The following is a 16,636-nucleotide window of genomic DNA, read 5'->3' as shown; positions in this document are numbered from 1 at the left end:
TCCAGAACTGCGAAAGAATATATCTGTGTTGCTTTCAGCCACTCAAGTTTGCGGCATCTTATCGTGGAAGCCCTGGAAAACAAATATGCCTTCAGCTTCAATAAGGACAGAAAATCAGGCCTGAGACAAGGAAAAGCAATGGGACAGGGGTGCAGAGCAAGGCAGCCAACGTTCAGGGCCTCCATCACCTGGAAGGCTGGGTGCTTAAACTCGGGTTTGAAAAATGGTCTCTCCTGTCACACGGCTGTGGAGAGAGAAGCAGGAAAGCCACCTTTATTGCTGACCTGGCATCATAAAAATAATTAGCAAATTGCCCCAAGGTGCTTCTGGAAGGTGATTCAGATGTCGCTGCCGTTCAGCCTGAGAGAACAGTACAGAGCAGCCGCCAGCCTGCTAATGCATCACTTTGAGGGAACGGCCATGTTTATGAGCAGATATTATTCTAAATTGTTCTCCACGGCACAGAACATCTTTTCTACACTGGGGCCGTCCAGACTTAGCTCACAAAGAACACCCGCAGGTGAGCAATGAAGGTCATGTCAGTCTGAGTGAGTGAACGTGACAGCTCCCATCAGCTTCCAAAGCCAACAGGCAGCCCATGGAGCCACCTGGGACCAGGAAGATTGATTGTGCAACTTCTCAGGAATGGGCCATTGTCCAGGAAGTTCAGAGTGTAGGACATAGGCCCTTGAAGTCAGTACCCGCAGAGTTTCACAGGCCTATAAGCATCTGGAGAAAGAAAACTAAATACGTTAAGATGGTTTGGTAAGATGTTCACAATCAAACTTGATGCCCAAGCTCCCTTGTCAAGTTCTAACGATCAAAGACTCTCATTCTTTAATCTAACCCTAAGCATGCTTTGTCTTCAGTACCTACACAAGGAATCATTTCATGGCTATCATTTTAATTTTACTTTCTACTATTCACTGCAAAGTTACACATTGACATTGAACATAGAGAAGCAGGACAGGACAGGGAGAACAAATGATGGTCCTTGCCACCATCTAACGATGACTTTGATGTTCCAAAAAGCACATTGAACTCTTCAGCTCTATGATGTCTTTTAATCCTTATTGTTCTGAAATCATACATGAGGAAACCGAGGCTCAGATGATTTACACGGATTATCTACTCCAAATCCCACTACAAGTTGAGGCACAGGTGTAATTCAAGCAGAGAGCTGTTTGCCATCAAAATCTATGCTACATATACTGCCTCATTTTTGTAATGGAGGAAAAAAAAATTCAAAAACTGAGACTAATTTGTGATTCTAACACTGTGAGTGAGTCTGCATGGATCTCAAAGACATTCTCTCTATCTTTCCCGGGCAGGCAAGGATTTCTAAACTGTAAAGTGTTGTTCTGCAGACAATGGACAAGTTTCTTTTTTGTCCCCTCTGGCAATGCTTGGCATGTGCCAACAGGCACTGTTTCTCTGCTTCCACAGGATTTTGAACAAAGCCAGTTGTGTGGATATTGTATGCAAGGCAGGCAGCATAAGCAAGCAATTGGTTTGTGTGTGTGTGTGTGTGTGTGTGTGTGTGTGTGTGTGTGTGTGTGAGTATGTGTATGTTTAAGTTTTTATTTGTTTATTTGAGAGAGAGTGAGAGAGAGCATGACAGGGGAGAAGGTCAGAGGGAGAAGCAGACTCCCCCGCGGAGCTGGGAGCTGCAGAACTGGATCCTGGGACTCTGGGATCATAACCTGAGCTGAAGGCAGTGGCTTAACTAACTGAGCCACTCAGGTGCCCCAGGCAATTGTTGTTTTGTTTGTTTGTTTGTTTGTTTGTTTTTATTTCTTTTCAACGTAATGGTATTCATTGTTTTTGCACCACACCCAAGGCTCCATGCAATCCATGCCCTCCCTAATACCCACCACCTGGTTTCCCCAACCTCCCACCACCCCCACTTCAAAATCCTCAGGTTGTTTTTCAGAGTCTATAGTAATGTTCATCATCACTAGCCATCAGGCAATTGGTTTTTAAGATGAGACTGGTAGCAAGTTGAGGAGGCAAAGAATGAAGTGTATTCTCTACCCTATGTTCTATGGGACCAGGGGAGGAAGCAAAGGAAGTCTCTAGACAAAGGTAGTAATTAAGTCAATACAATCAAGGTACAGAATATCTTTGGTTCTTCCTTGGGAGACTCTCTGATCCACAGGGGGGAAATCAGTTGAGAGCTTGCAACAAAAAGCAACTCAGGATTACCAGAGAGCCCCCAGGTCTCCCGCTTGGGACATATAAAATGTCTCACTCCCCTGCTTTTAAATCAAAAACAGGAATCTTTATTCAGTAAGTTCCAAAAACGGTTAAACAAATTATGGTATAACTATAGATTATAGTAATATGGCCTTACTAGAAGTCATATTTTCAGTAATAGTTAATGCCATGAGACAATGCTAATAAGAGAAGATTACACATAAAAAAAAGAGGATTCCAGGGGCACCTGGGTGGCTTAGTCAGCTAGGGTCCAACTCTTAATTTTGGCTCATGTCATGATCTCAGGGTCATAAGATCAGTGCCCATGTCAGGCTCTATGTGGGGTGTGGAGCCTGCTTGAGGTTTTCTTTCTCCCTTTCCCTCGGCCCCTCTCCTGTTCATTCTCCGCTCCTCTTCTCTCTCTCTCTTCCCTTCTCTAAAAACAAAACAAAACAAAACAAAATATGATTCCAATGTACCTCTAAAATACAATTCTATTTCTTTGAAATATATATAATGTCTGTTGATCTGAACGGAAAAGAGAGTGAAATGAAACATACTGAAATTATTAATGGTGGCTATATGTGAATGAAGAGATAGCAGTTGATTTTTATTTTTTATTTATAGTTTTCTTTATTTTTAAACACATTTCACAACTCCATATAATGCTTTACAGCAAGAAAAAATAATGTCTTTAAATATTTCTGGAAAATAAGAATATTGAGCAGTAAATTGCAAGAACCACTTTCCCACTCCAACTCTGCTTCAAATCCCTTCCCTGGGCCAGGTGTCCACGAGGAAAAAACACAGAGGTTGCTGTTCATATCTAGAGTTCCACGACTCCAATATACACCAGACCCATTAGTGAATGTAGGCAAGCAGGAAGCATATGGAAGGAATTGAAAAAAGCAGGATGGGGACACCTGGGTGTCTCACTGGGTTCAACCTCTGCCTTCTGCTCAGGTCATGATCTCAGGGTCCTGGGATCAAGCCCTGCGTCGGGCCCTCTGCTCAGCGGGGAGCCTGCTGTCCCCTCTCTCTCTGCCTGCCTCTCTGCCTACCTGTGATCTCTCTCTCTCTCTCTCTCTCTCTCTGTCAAATAAATAAATAAAATCTTTAAGGGGAAAGAAAGGAGCAGGAGGTACAGAGGAGTCAGACAGGGCAGAAAAATTGAGAGAGAACAAAAAGAGCTAAGGAGAGAGAGATACAGACAAAGCAGGTATGAATGCAGATTTTTTAGATGAATTCTGATTTCACTGGGCTCTACATTTAAGTCACAGTCCTTTAAAACTGTGATTCTTCACAGATCTTCATCTGCCTTCATTATTAAAACTCGAAACATCTTGTCTAATGGGTTCACCACACAAGCCCACCAGGATAGAAATTAATCTCTGTGCTAAGGCAGGGGTAACTAGAGGAATGTGATGAATTCAAACTGAAATGTGAATCTAGTGCCTCAAGCTAGAAATGACTCACCCTTGAAATAAAGCAATTATTTGTGTTATCTGCCCACTTCACCTTTGGCCTTTGGTTTATGTGGAAAACAATTCAGTTAAAGATGGTACTGATTAACTCCACTCCACTAAAACACTCACAGGTCCTTTCACTCCAGACCCCCACTTGCCAGTGACTTGGGGACAAAACTCCCTCCCGTCTGAGGGCTACCAAGGCCTCTTTTCTCAGGAAAACAATGTGGGAAACAATCATTTTCACTCTGCTAATAAAATTGAGATCTCCATTTTCTGTCTCTGTTACGTCCTTCAGAACACCCAGCTATTCAAACCACAGGACACACTCAATAAGTACTTTAACTCTTGGGCAATCATAGTTTTTCAACCTTAGAGAACTCCGTGGAAAATCAGAGGCCATCAAGATCATGGAACAAGTTATAGTAGAACTTTAGCTAGAGACCATGGAATGGCTGGACCATTATATTACCAAAGAGATTCCTTACTTCTTTATGAGTACACACCACTTTAGAATCTTTGCTCATTCATAACCTTCGGGTAGGTGGGAAAGCACTGATTTTCTGAATTTACAGAAACCACTCAGATTTCAATATTCTCTTTAAGGAGACTTGAGGCTGAATCCCCACCTGATAAGATTTTACACATTTCTGCAAGAGGCAAAGAGTGAAGTAGTTGAGAAAGCAGGTTCTGGGGCTAGATGTCTGGGTTCAAATTCTGACTTTGGCACGTACTAGTTATTTAACGTTTCTGCACCTCAATTTTCTCAACTACTAAATGGGGTATGATTCTGGTACCATGTAGAGTTAGCATAAAAATCAAATAGTTAAGTTCTTTACCTAGTCACTGACACAATACCTGAAATCATTTTAAGTAAATGGAATGATCACCAACCCCCGCTTGATCATAGATGTGCTTGGAATTTATTTCCTACCTAATTTCTATGAATTTGAAGAAACTACAATAAAGGCAAGTATTCTTTGCAAGTTAGTTAGTCAATGTGTTTATTATTCACATCAGAAAGTATTGTGAGCACTGAAAATTTTTCATGCCAGCCACCCCTCAGCTCCAGGCAAACTGTGACCATTGGTCACCCTATGACTAGTCCATAAGAGGATGTTACAGACTAGAAAGAGTCACAGAAGAAACCCATCGAGACTGGGAGTGGGGAACTTGATTTGTCCTGTGTTTACAGGCTGCATACGCATATAAAAATCATCCTGCTGAGCAACAAAGATTAGCACACACCATGCACTTTACAGTAGTTATAGCCTGCCTTTTTAAAAACAAAACAAAACAAAACAAAAAAGGGGTGCCTGGGTGGCTCAGTGATTTAAGCCTCTGCCTTCAGCTCAGGTCATGATCTCAGGGTCCTGGGATCGAGCCCCACATTGGGCTCTCTGCTCAGCGGAGAGCCTGCTTCCCCCTCTCTCTCTGCCTGCCTCTCTGCCTACTTGTGATCTCTCTCTGTCTATCAAATAAATAAATAAAAATCTTTAAAAAAACAAAAAACAAACAAACAAACAAAAACCCTGGATCTAGAAAAGATGATGAGCTGTTGGAGAAATAAGATGGCCAACAGTGCAGGAGATAGTGCCCAAAGTGGGTATTTCCCTTCTGGATCCCTACAAATCTCTGCATTCACCCCCTTCTCTGTCCTTCCCTCATATCTGACTACTAGACCTCAGGTCTTGGCACCACATCTGTCCTCAAGGAAGGAAAAAATGGTTGAAGGAGCCAGAATTCAATAATCCAGGGCTTTTTATTGATGGTCCAAATTAAAGATGGTACTAATCAATACCATCCCACCAAAACACTCACAGGTCCTTTCTTTCCAGACTTCCACACACTGGTGACTTGGGAACAAAACTCCCTCTTGTCTGAGGACTTATCAGGGCCTCCGTGCTCTCAGGAGCACAATGTGGGAAACAGTGGCATCTCCCACAAAACCTCTGGGGTTATATGACCACCAGAGCCATCTCCAAAACTAGTCAACACTCACTTATTCTTCCCCCATTCTCTCTGACTTTTCATGGACCTGGATTCAACTCCTGCCCAGCCCCTTCAGGCTGGTGCTTCAGTCCTGCTGTTTGGCTCTCTCAAGCCAGCTTCACCTTCCAAAACTTCTGAAAGACATAGAATCTAATCTGAAGACCCAATGTGCCTGAACATTCCCAGCATCACCATAGTCACTACTCCTACAACTGGAGAAATTTCCTAGCGGCCTTAAGAAACGAACTCCCACTCTCCCTTCAAAGAATTAGGCAAGAAGTGGTTAGTAAATACTTGGCACACACACCTTCAATCCACCCGACTACACCCTCAACAGCTGTCACTCATCAATGCTGATTCTCCTCTTCAGACATGGAGGAGATCTTGGAGTCCTCATTAGCCCAGGATTCTGTGTGTGATTCACAGATGAGAGGAAATGAAACCTATTAGCTATCCCTACACTGGCTTCCAAATTCACAGAGAGACCTAATTAGCTTTGTACATAGCCTGAGAAGCAAAGGTATAATAGTGCCTGCAGTCTAGCCAGCCTATGCACTGCTTGTAGATGACCTCAGCTCCCTTGCTTCATAAAATGAATTTGGCCCTCCTCCAAGCAATTGGTCTGGTTGGGCTAGGTTTGCCCTCCTAAGGTCCTAAGCACTCCAAGTATCACTTGCCCCACTAGCCAGTGCCATTAATTTGCCACTGAGACAGTGACAAACTATTTCTTCTCCTTTTCAGCTTCTTTTTATTATTTGTATTATTTTTATTGGTGTACTGATCTCAATAAAATGTATCCATATTAAATGTTCAGCTCGATGAGTTTTGCTAAATGTACCCCAGCCCCTTGTAACCACCACCCAAAACAAGACAAAACATTTTCCATGTCCTCCAAAGTTCCTTGCCGGTGGAACATTTCCCATCATGGAGAAAAGCTGGCAGAAGTTATCCGTTCCCTTTATGCGGATGGCATCAGATTCCTAGCTGGCTTGTTAAATTGCACTCTTTCAAGGGACTAGTCCAACTACAGCTATAACCTCAAATAGTGCCTTGTATTCTCTATCTAAAACAAAGAAAACTCCATTTTGTTTCTGTCCCTGAACTATTGAATTTTATCTCCCCAGGCTTCATTGACCTTCTAAAGGTTTTTTATATGTTTTCTTATATCCTGGTTTCTCCACTTATCTTCTTTATTGAAGTATCAGTTTTTCAGAATAGACTGTGTAAGTCCTTTTATAGCATTGCACGGCAATCTTATATATTAGGTATCTGGTGGGAGAGCTGTAAACTCAGAAGATTGTGGTGGGTATTGTGCTTGGGACCTGCCATAATATTTTTTTGTGTCTCGCTCCCTGTAATATCACACATGATTAGAGTCTCTGACTTAAAATCTATCAGGTTCTCAACCTGCAGGATATGTTATATGTTCCGCATAACCTTTCCATACTACTCCGAAATTTTCTCAAATTCATCAACCCCATTAAAGGAGAACTGTTTGTTAGAAATACAAAAAGAGTCATGATGTGGCCGCTGTTCTTCCTAAGGCAGAGTCATTTTGCCAGATGATGAAGGATGTGCCAGGCTCTGTGGTTCTAGGTACTTGCCAACCTCTATGCCCAAGCAAGTTAAGAATAAAATATTTCTAGGTATTTCCATGCTAGCCAGGAGTGGCCTGGATGGCAAAAATGTGAAAGACGCCCAATCTGATTCAGCTGAAAGGAGACGGACACAGGCAAAAGCATGAAGGAGAGAGCAGAGGTCCTGTCCCTGATGGTTTTTTTCCAGACCCTCATTGCTGCCTGGCTGGGTTATTTCAATAGCCTCCTAACTGGTCCCCTGCCCCTGGTTTCACCCAGATCTGTCCTCTATACCACTGGCCATGGCTTCCTATATCACTCTGCAATGGCTTTCCCATGACAACAAACAAAGCCCAAACCCTACTATGATCTCCATAGGGTAGGTCACCTCTGCCCTGCCTCCTCTGTTCCACTCCTACTACTACACCTGAGTGTTCCCTTCTGTTGTTCTACAGGCCTTGCCCAGGACAACCTGCTCTCTCAGATGTCCTTACATCCCCAGCTGCTTTTTCCTCTGCCTGACATTTGTGTGTGTGTGTGTCTCTCTCCTTTTAGTTAGTTCTGCATCACCATGAATTAGCTTGGATGTTATCTCCTCCAACATTCTTCCCAAACACTTCTGAATAGCTGTGTCTCTCCCTCTGCACCCCTGTAACCCTGTCACCATCTTTTCAGTGCTTCGGCATACCCCCTCCCAATAATAGGGGTACCATTCCCTTAGAACACAATGAATAGGACTCCCTGGAGTTATCCAACATGGTAGTGTTGAGCCTTTGCACCCAAATCAGGTGTGTGCATGCCTGTCTCCTGCCCTTCTCCCTCACTACCCCCACAGCAAACTCCACTTACAGTCATGACCACAGCTCTTTTCAGAGGCTCTCTTCTCGCCTGTGGGTCTTCAGGTTCTCTTCTGAACCTTCAGCCTTCAAACCTATCAATTCCATCAAATAAACCCATTTTGCAGATTCTGTGCTTTGGGATTTGAAAGTGTTCATTTTTCCAATGGTTCTCAAGTTCAACTCTGTCTGAGTCAGTATCATTGACTTCCACTAGGGTCATATGTGCCATGGGCAGGCAGCACCATTCCCCACACAGCCCTAAGCCCCAGAATTCCTCCCTGACCAGAGTCCCAGGGCTCCTTACAAAGATGAGAATTCAGCCACATAATAGTAATAAGGAAGAGTTTGGGACCCCTTGCCCCTTTAGTCTTAGCATTAGCTCTTTACAGACAAGGGTCATACCTTCTATTTCTTTTAACCTTTTCTCTCTCCCCAGGTGAGGTGACTTCATTCTGAAGGCCAAAGAGGTTGGCTCCATTGTCCTACCAGCCTCGGTGGCACTTGGGTTAATTTCAGTCCCAGAAGGCAGCCGTTAACTTGTCTTCTCCCTGGCTGCTGCTTTTAGCAAAGGCTTAAGGAGAATGAATTAGAAACTGTTAGCCCTGTTCTTCGGTGCATATACTATTTGTTTCTAGGTTTGGGCAAGCCAAGGATGCTTACAGGTTGGTCAGTGCAGCTGCTGCTTAAACAAGGATAGAAGGCAAATTTGCATAGAGCTTCATTAAAAAAACAAAACAACAAAAAAAATCAGTCTACAAGACGCCCAACTAGGCTGTGAGCAGATGTTACCTAACAACAGAAACTTCAGAGCAGGAGCCCACCTGATCACGGTTTTGGCCCCAGGGCGTTGTGTTCACCAGTCTCTGCCTGGAGCATGAGCATCTCAGGATCTTTATTCTAATGTGTTCCTATTCTTAGGGAGGAGAGAGCTGCTAAGAAACAAACAAAAAACAAAAACAAAACACACACACAATTTTCTCTTTACCAACTAGTTAAAGTATAAGGTATACATAGTAATTACTCACTTAATGATTTTAGGTAAATGCACTTACAAATTGATGAACGATTTGGAGGTAAGAAATGTAATTTATCTTTAGTTGAGAGACGTATATATTTTTTTAAGATTTTATTTATTTATTTGACAGACAGAGATCACAAGTAGGCAGAGAGGCAGGCAGAGAGAGAAGGGGGAAGCAGGCTCCCTGCCGAGCAGAGAGATTGATGTGGGGCTCAATCCCAGGACCTTGGTTGGGATCATGACCTGAGCCGAAGGCAGAGGCTTTAACCCACTGAGCCACCCAGGCACCCAGTGAGAAATGTATATTCTTAAATAATAAATAAAAATTGAACCAAAACCCATTTTTGAAACATAAGAATCCATAAGCAATTGCACTACTGGGTATTTACCCCAAAGATACAGATGCAGTGAAAAGAAGGGCCATATGCACCCCAATGGTTATAGCAGCAATGTCCACAATAGCCAAACTGTGGAAAGAACCAAGATGCCCTTCAACAGATGAACAGATGAAGAAGATGTGGTCCATATATACAATGGAATATTACTCAGCCATCAGAAAGGATGAATACAGAACTTTTGCATCAGCATGGATGATGGGACTGGAAGAGATTATGCTGAGTGAAATAAGTCAAGCAGAGACAATCAATTATATGGTTTTACTTATTTGTGGAACATAAGGAATAACATGGGGGATATTAGGAGAAGGAAAGAAAAGTGAATTGGGGGAAATTAGAGGGGAAGATGAACCATGAGAGACTCTGGACTCTGAGACAAACTGAGCGTTTTGGAGGGGAGGGGAGTGAGGGGTTAAGTGAGCCTGGTGGTAGGTATTAAGGAGGGCAAGTATTGCAAGGAGCACTGGGTGTGGTGCATAAACAATGAATCTTGAAACAATGCATCAAAAACTAATGATGTATTTTATAGTGACTAACATAACACAATTAAAAAAAAAAAGAATCTGTGAGCTATTTTGTTGATTTGATTACTCTACATTTTCACAAACCTGAGAAGAGTTACCTCTAAAAACCTCGAAGAACAAATCATAACAAAATGCCCAATTTGGCACCTGTGATCAATAGAGAATCTCTTTGACAGGGAGCCTCCTGCACAGTGAACCAGATTGTACTTTTTCTTGCAAGTTGAATGTTGCAGATTCTCAGTTTATTCCTAGACAGTGAAGTCTCCCAAAATCATATATTAGAAGCAGATGTACCATGGGAGAGAGAAGGAAGGGAGCAGAGGGGTAGAAGAAGACTTTGGTTTATTTCCTGAACATGGCAGAACATCATTCTCTGCTCTCAACCTTGGTCCTGCAGCAACCTTGAGTCCACTTTCAGGGACAGCCCATAGGCCTCAAGAATCAATCTGCTTGACTGAATTTTTCTTCATTTAAAAAAAAAAAAACAACTTGTTCTTTTGAAGCCTCAAACTGCCAAGTGAAATAATTTGTCTCTCCACGCTCTGCGAGGTAACTAAAGGTGGTTGGGCCGTCCGCCTCTGGATCTCTGTTTGGCCAACTTCAGATCATATTCTATTCTTCATTGTTCATCATAAATCAGTTCTTCTGGTCTTTTAATCACCCTTATTGCTGTGTTCTAGACTGGCTCCAAGGCAGTAAGTCAATTAGGAAATGTTTGCAAAGTGGCTTTAAAAAATAAAAAGTTTGGTTAAGTACAGCATATCACAGAAATGTGGCAGTGCACCAAACAGGGAATCTGGTGTTCTAGATATGGCCTTTGTGTGTACAGGGGCATTCTTATAATAAATTTCTTATGATAGATTTCACAGTTGTCATACTACAGTGGATTGATTCATTTCCCCTTTGATATTTCTCTTATTTCCTAGGAGCAAAACCAAATCATATTTCTTTGAGATATTTGCGTGGGTTGAAAGATAAGGACAGCCCTGTTTTTATAGCAGGAGAGATTGTATTTGGATAGGACCTTCCTGATGGCTAAGCAAACAAAGAGATAATCAACGAAAGAAGACTGGAGATTCCATCAATGGAGATCTTCAGGAAAATAAATAAACAAGCAAAAAGAGAGAGTGCTTGAATTAAGCCCAAGGTAGCAAATAGGCCTCAAGTTAGGTTGAATTTGGATCAATTCTGATCCATTGGTAGCAGCCGCCTATAAAAATGGCTTTAATCAGGGATGTGGAGGCCATGTCCAGGCTCAGCAACGTCTTCCCCAAATGTAGAGGAGGCAGACAGAGGCATGCATGATATCTATCTTTTAGGTGTTAGGCAACCTGAAGGCAAGATGTACAGGGGTTGGCCTCACACAAGACACCCATTCTCCTGCCATAGGAGACTACACACTCTATACAGGATATGTGGCTATCAGCTAACATAAACTGCATGAGTGTTCAGAGGTATATGCTAAGCTCTTGGAGGTAGTGGGCAAATGCATACCACTTGTGACATAGTGAAGTTTACAAACATTCACATCTATGTTTCCTTATGTTACACTCACTTCATTTACAACAAGTGTACTTTGTGCCTCCTAAGATTCAGATAGTACCTATAAGCTGGATATAACTGTGAATCAAAAATAAAATACAGGTGCTGGGCTTTCTGGAATTAACATTTTCATGAAGGCTAAGTTGGAAGAAGACATGGGTATGGAACGCAATTTGGAGATGAAAAAACTAGTGGTGGTTATTATGAAGGGCACATATCATGGAGCACTGGGTGTGGTACATAAACAATGAATTCTGGAACACTGAAAAGAAATAAAAGAAAAGAAAAAAAGAAAACCAATGTTCAAATAACATGTATAATTTATCCATTAAAAAAAAAAAAAGTGACATGCAGAAGAAAAGGACTCTAGCCAAAAGTTCCCAGTGTCATTTCTCTCTGTCTAGCCCTGGGCTTCTACTCCATTATTTTGCATAACCCCAATCCCAGAGCTGACAGCCTCCTACTTCCTCTTCTCGGAGGACCTTGAGGACTGCTTATCTCCTGGGCAGTGCAGACCTTCTGGGACACCCTTCCGCACCATGAGGGCTTCTCCAGTGGTGCCATAGACCCCTGATGGCTCCTTCAGAGAATGGGAACCCGGGTCTGGAAGGGACCAGGGGGCTTCATAGGCAATGTGAGTCAAGCTTGTCTTCAGACAGCAGTTAAGATCCAAGGTGGAGAAGAGAGGGAAAGGCATTGCAAATGGGTGGAGTGTAAGAGTAAGAGGTAGAAAGGGTGTGAGCTGCATGTGAGGGTAGAAAATCACAAAACATGTAAATGCCTTCAGGGGACAATGAGTAGACAGGTTTAATTAGCAAAGTAAAAAAAATGCATACATTTAGTGCCTGTCTCCCATAAGCAGTAAAAAATTCTATTTAATCCTCACAGCAATGACATGAGTTAGGAAGGCAGACATCTTCCCTCATCACAGATTGGGTAACTAATAATCTTCATTGCTGGTAAGCCACATGCCCAAGGTCATAGACGATTAAGTGGCAGAGTCAGGATTCATCCCCAGGTCTTACCCTCTCCCTGACCAGCGTTCCCTCTGGTGAGTTCATGGCCAAGCATGCAAGGTCCTCGGTCCCAAGACGGTGAGACTGGGGGAAAGAGTGAAAGCCAACAACCAATTGGGCAGGAGAGAAGACAGGCAGACCAGTTTTGCCCATCTGACAATGTTGTTATCCACAGTGGCCTCATACGTGATGTGTCCGAGGAAGATGGGAGTCAGCTCTCCATCAGCAACCCAAGCCTTCTGTCTGCCACAAAAAGGAATCCTTGACTGTTTCTGCTTTGAGGAACTTTAAAAACCTAGAGATGAGCTCCTCCTAGGCTCTCCCCACCTGCCCTCCACCTGAAGATACAGGTAGCTGGCTTCTCAGAACTGACCCCTCTCCTTCGTCTTTCCCGCAGAAACTCGGCTTCACCCCTTCTCATCCTCCCTCCTCCACAAGGCCACAGATGCCCAGTCTCAGCAGGTGACTCCAGCTTAATCTAATCTACTCTAATCTAAGCCAGTCACGAAGGTCCCATTCCCTTATCCAAATGGACTTAGATATGAGTATGTGTTACATTTGGGCCCATGGGATATGAGGATGAGTCAGCCTGGAAGCTTCTGGGAGATGGTTCTTCACTTTTAAGAGGGTACAAAGAGGAAATGACCTCTGCTTCTTCTGAATATATACTTTGCTCCTCAAAGCATGATGCCTAGAATTGTGGCAGCCATGTTGCAAACGTAAGGGGACCAGGCTAAGGACAGACCAAGGTCACAGACTAGTAAGTGGCAGTGCCAGGATTCATATCAATTTAACAGAATTGCTCTTACCAGCTCTTGTCATGTATTCAAAGAAAGATGGTTCCCTGTGCTGATTCACTATGCATGACAGTGTTTCTTTTGGGGCCAGGGGGTGGATTTGATAAATAAGAGGTTCTAAAAAGGTAGTATGGGCTATAGGGGGAAAGGGACAAAAAAAAAAACCATTATGAGAACAATCACTTTAGCTATTAAATGGGTACCACATAACATCCTTTGAGAGGAAGGAAAAAATAATGGAACTTTTAAAAATTTTTTTGGTTGTTGAACTATGCTTCTTGAATAGGAGCCACTCAGAAGCTAGACCACAATGATCACGGCTTCAATAGCGTGAAAACTGGACTGAAGGAAATGAGTCACCACACAGGAGGCAGCTGTCAAATGCACATTTGTTGGTTTTGTGCACTCTTTACTGTGGAACGGGGGTCTGCAAAGTGCAGCCCTTTGGCCACATCAAGCCTGCTCCCTGTTTTTATAAATAAAGTTTTGTTGGAACACAGCCAAATCCACTTGTTTACATATTGTCAGGGTTGCTTTTGTGCTGAAATGTCAGTGTTGAGTAATCACGGCAGAGACTCTGCGGCGCGTAAAGCTGACCGTCCTTTTTCTATCTGGTTGTTTACCGAAGCTTTGCCACCACAACTTAGAAGGAAGAGGACTGACTGACAGGCTGAGGATACAAATGATATATCTATCACTCACAACTAAGGTTTTCGGGCGGACTCCCTTGCCATTGAAAGTGCGGGATACGAGGCCTTTGCTTTTCTCATCTGCCGGATCTCTGTTGATTTCCACAGAACTGAGAGGATCTGAGTCCTAATCCTGGATCTGCCACTTACTCCCTATGTGACATGGAACAATTCACTTCACCTGGAAGGAAATCAAAATTAAAAGTTAAAGAGGCTGATGGCCCCTGCTCATGGAGGCTCACAGGCTACATGTACTCTAAGGATGAGATTATCGTCATTATATTATTATATATATATATTATATATATATATTAATATATATATATATATATAATGTGCAAATATATATACACATATGACCAACCAAATATAAAAACAACTCACCTAAACCCATATGAATTCTGACCCATAATCCACAGCAACCAGCCTGAGAAACCAATCCATGACCCCCAATAACCAGCTCAGGAATCCAATCTGCTACTTATAAGTTAGACCTGGGGGAAATGAGACCACTATCTCTAGCAGCTAGTACAGCAAACAAATCCTGTAACCCTCGGCCCCAAATAGCCAGGGCTTGATTAATAACTGACAGCTTTGCTAATTTTCATCCTCACTTCCAAAGAAAGACCAACCAGAGAAAGCCAGGTATGTGCCCCACCCAATCTTACAGGTCACTCAGCTTTGAAGGATCCTCCCTGCGTCTTCCCGGTGCCTCCGGTCTCCAGTAAGGACCTACCCAAAGCCTTCTTTGTTTCCCACTAAAATGCTTTCCCACTCCCATGCCTGTCTTTGAGTCTCTGTAGAAACAGAGGTGATGGTGAAGGATTCTTTTGCAGTATCAGGTTCAGCAAAAACAGCCTTGCGCTCCTCATTTGGTTGATTTCTCTTTATTTCCACAGATCTTGGAATCAAAGAATCTTAGTTCTAGTACCGGATCTGCCACTCATTTCATATGTGACATTGGTCTTACCACTTAAAAAAAAAATTTAAACAGGCAGTGTCCCTACCTACAGTTAGTTTATAGGCTACAAACGCTTTAAGAGTGAGATTATTTCCATACTGAATCTAGGTACAAAGGACAGAGGTAGCCCTGAAGGACTGACAGGTTGTATCTGGGTCATATACCTAGTAATTGCCTGATATTGATTAATTGATCATCATTGGTATCTTTGACTCCTATCAGTAGAGTCATTGAGAAAATATCTTTCCCCTAAATTCACAAATTTCTTCCTTTCTAAGTAAACCTGAAAGTCCCTCATTTCAAAATATGGTGCAGTCATTTGTTTGAAAATCCAATTTCACAAATGGCTCAACTGTTAAAGTAATATTTTAATGGATCTTGATTCAAACCTTACTCAAACCTTCTTTTCTAAGCTTTCCATTAGTGGAGTCAGTTGAGTTTATCCAAAGCACTATCGGTTTGCTTCATGGGTGCCTAGAAATTTCCACAAATAATACACTTTTGAATATTTTAGATGTTTTTAATCTTTTGCAGAATACTTACTTGGTTTATGGTGTGCAAAACAAAAGACTGATTGTACAGAACTTTCACTAAGATATCACCAAGTGCCTTCATTGATAGTATCATGATTTTGTTGCCCATGAGCATTCTATAAATGTCCTTAGAGAAGTCCCAAAATAAACTTATAAAGCCACGGTTTCTATTAGTTAAAAAAGCAATATATGAATATTTATTTGGATTTTTTTAGCTTCAGCCCAAATGTTATGTGACATATAAGCAAAGTCCATCTTGTAAGTTCTGTAATACCCAGCTTCTCCTACTATATGCAAATTGAAAAGTACATGGGACAGTGTGGGGAGTCCTGGGATCCAGTCTGTTGTCTACCCCTGACTAAGCTCCAGACAGTAACATCACAGCTTTGGATCCCTATTTCCTCTCTTGTAGGATATCACTGAGGTTCATTTCAAGACTAAAAAGCTATCATCAGTGAGCTCCATGAATTTTAAGAAATAGTAGTAGAAAAACAATCTAAGGGTTTTGAAGGGGCAGGGGGTGGGAGGTTGGGGTACCAGGTGGTGAGTATTATAGAGGGCACGGATTGCATGGAGCACTGGGTGGTGGTGCAAAAATAATGAATACTGTTGTGCTGAAAATAAATAAAAAATAAATTAAAAAAAAAAGAAGAAATAGTAGTAGAAAATGACATTTTCCAGATGTTCAAGAGGATGATGCCCATCTGGAGGAGGCTTAACTTCATGAAATTTTAACAATGTTAACCTCGAGGAGCACTGGGGTCAAAGTGGAATCTAGGATGACTTCTGTCCAGGTGGTGTTCCCGGACAGAACAATATTTAGTTAGCATCATCAGCATGGTGATTGAAAAGGTCAATGAGGGAAGGCCTTGACTTGGCCACTCATGGAGCAAGAGCTGAGTTAAATGCCACTCATGGAGCAAGATCTGAGCTAAATGCTGGGGATTAGGGAGTAAGACACTGCCCATCCAGATGCCACAGCAGGTGAGGAGAGAAGTGATTTGCAAATGAATAGAGACCATTCACTTGGCTCTGATTTCACTATATGACCCATTTGGTAAAGAAATGGATGATTCTTGTTATCTTCCCAG

The 16,636-nt window shown here is 42.4% G+C and overlaps 1 long non-coding RNA gene across 1 annotated transcript; it reads right to left on the bottom strand.

Moving 5' to 3' along the window:
- Positions 1 to 10,301: 10,301 nt before the first annotated feature.
- Positions 10,302 to 14,587, bottom strand: LOC132015183 (uncharacterized). Its single transcript, XR_009403577.1, has 3 exons — positions 14,436 to 14,587; positions 12,575 to 12,649; positions 10,302 to 10,733 (listed from the first exon to the last, which is right to left on the bottom strand). It is a non-coding gene; the product is annotated as an uncharacterized LOC132015183 (long non-coding RNA).
- Positions 14,588 to 16,636: the final 2,049 nt, after the last annotated feature.

The sequence above is a fragment of the Mustela nigripes genome, chromosome 1, assembly GCF_022355385.1.
Source record: "Mustela nigripes isolate SB6536 chromosome 1, MUSNIG.SB6536, whole genome shotgun sequence".
NCBI classification, from domain to species: Eukaryota; Metazoa; Chordata; class Mammalia; order Carnivora; family Mustelidae; genus Mustela; species Mustela nigripes.
Note: the sequence above shows the minus strand (reverse complement) of the source record. Positions and strands in the feature narration are given on the sequence as shown.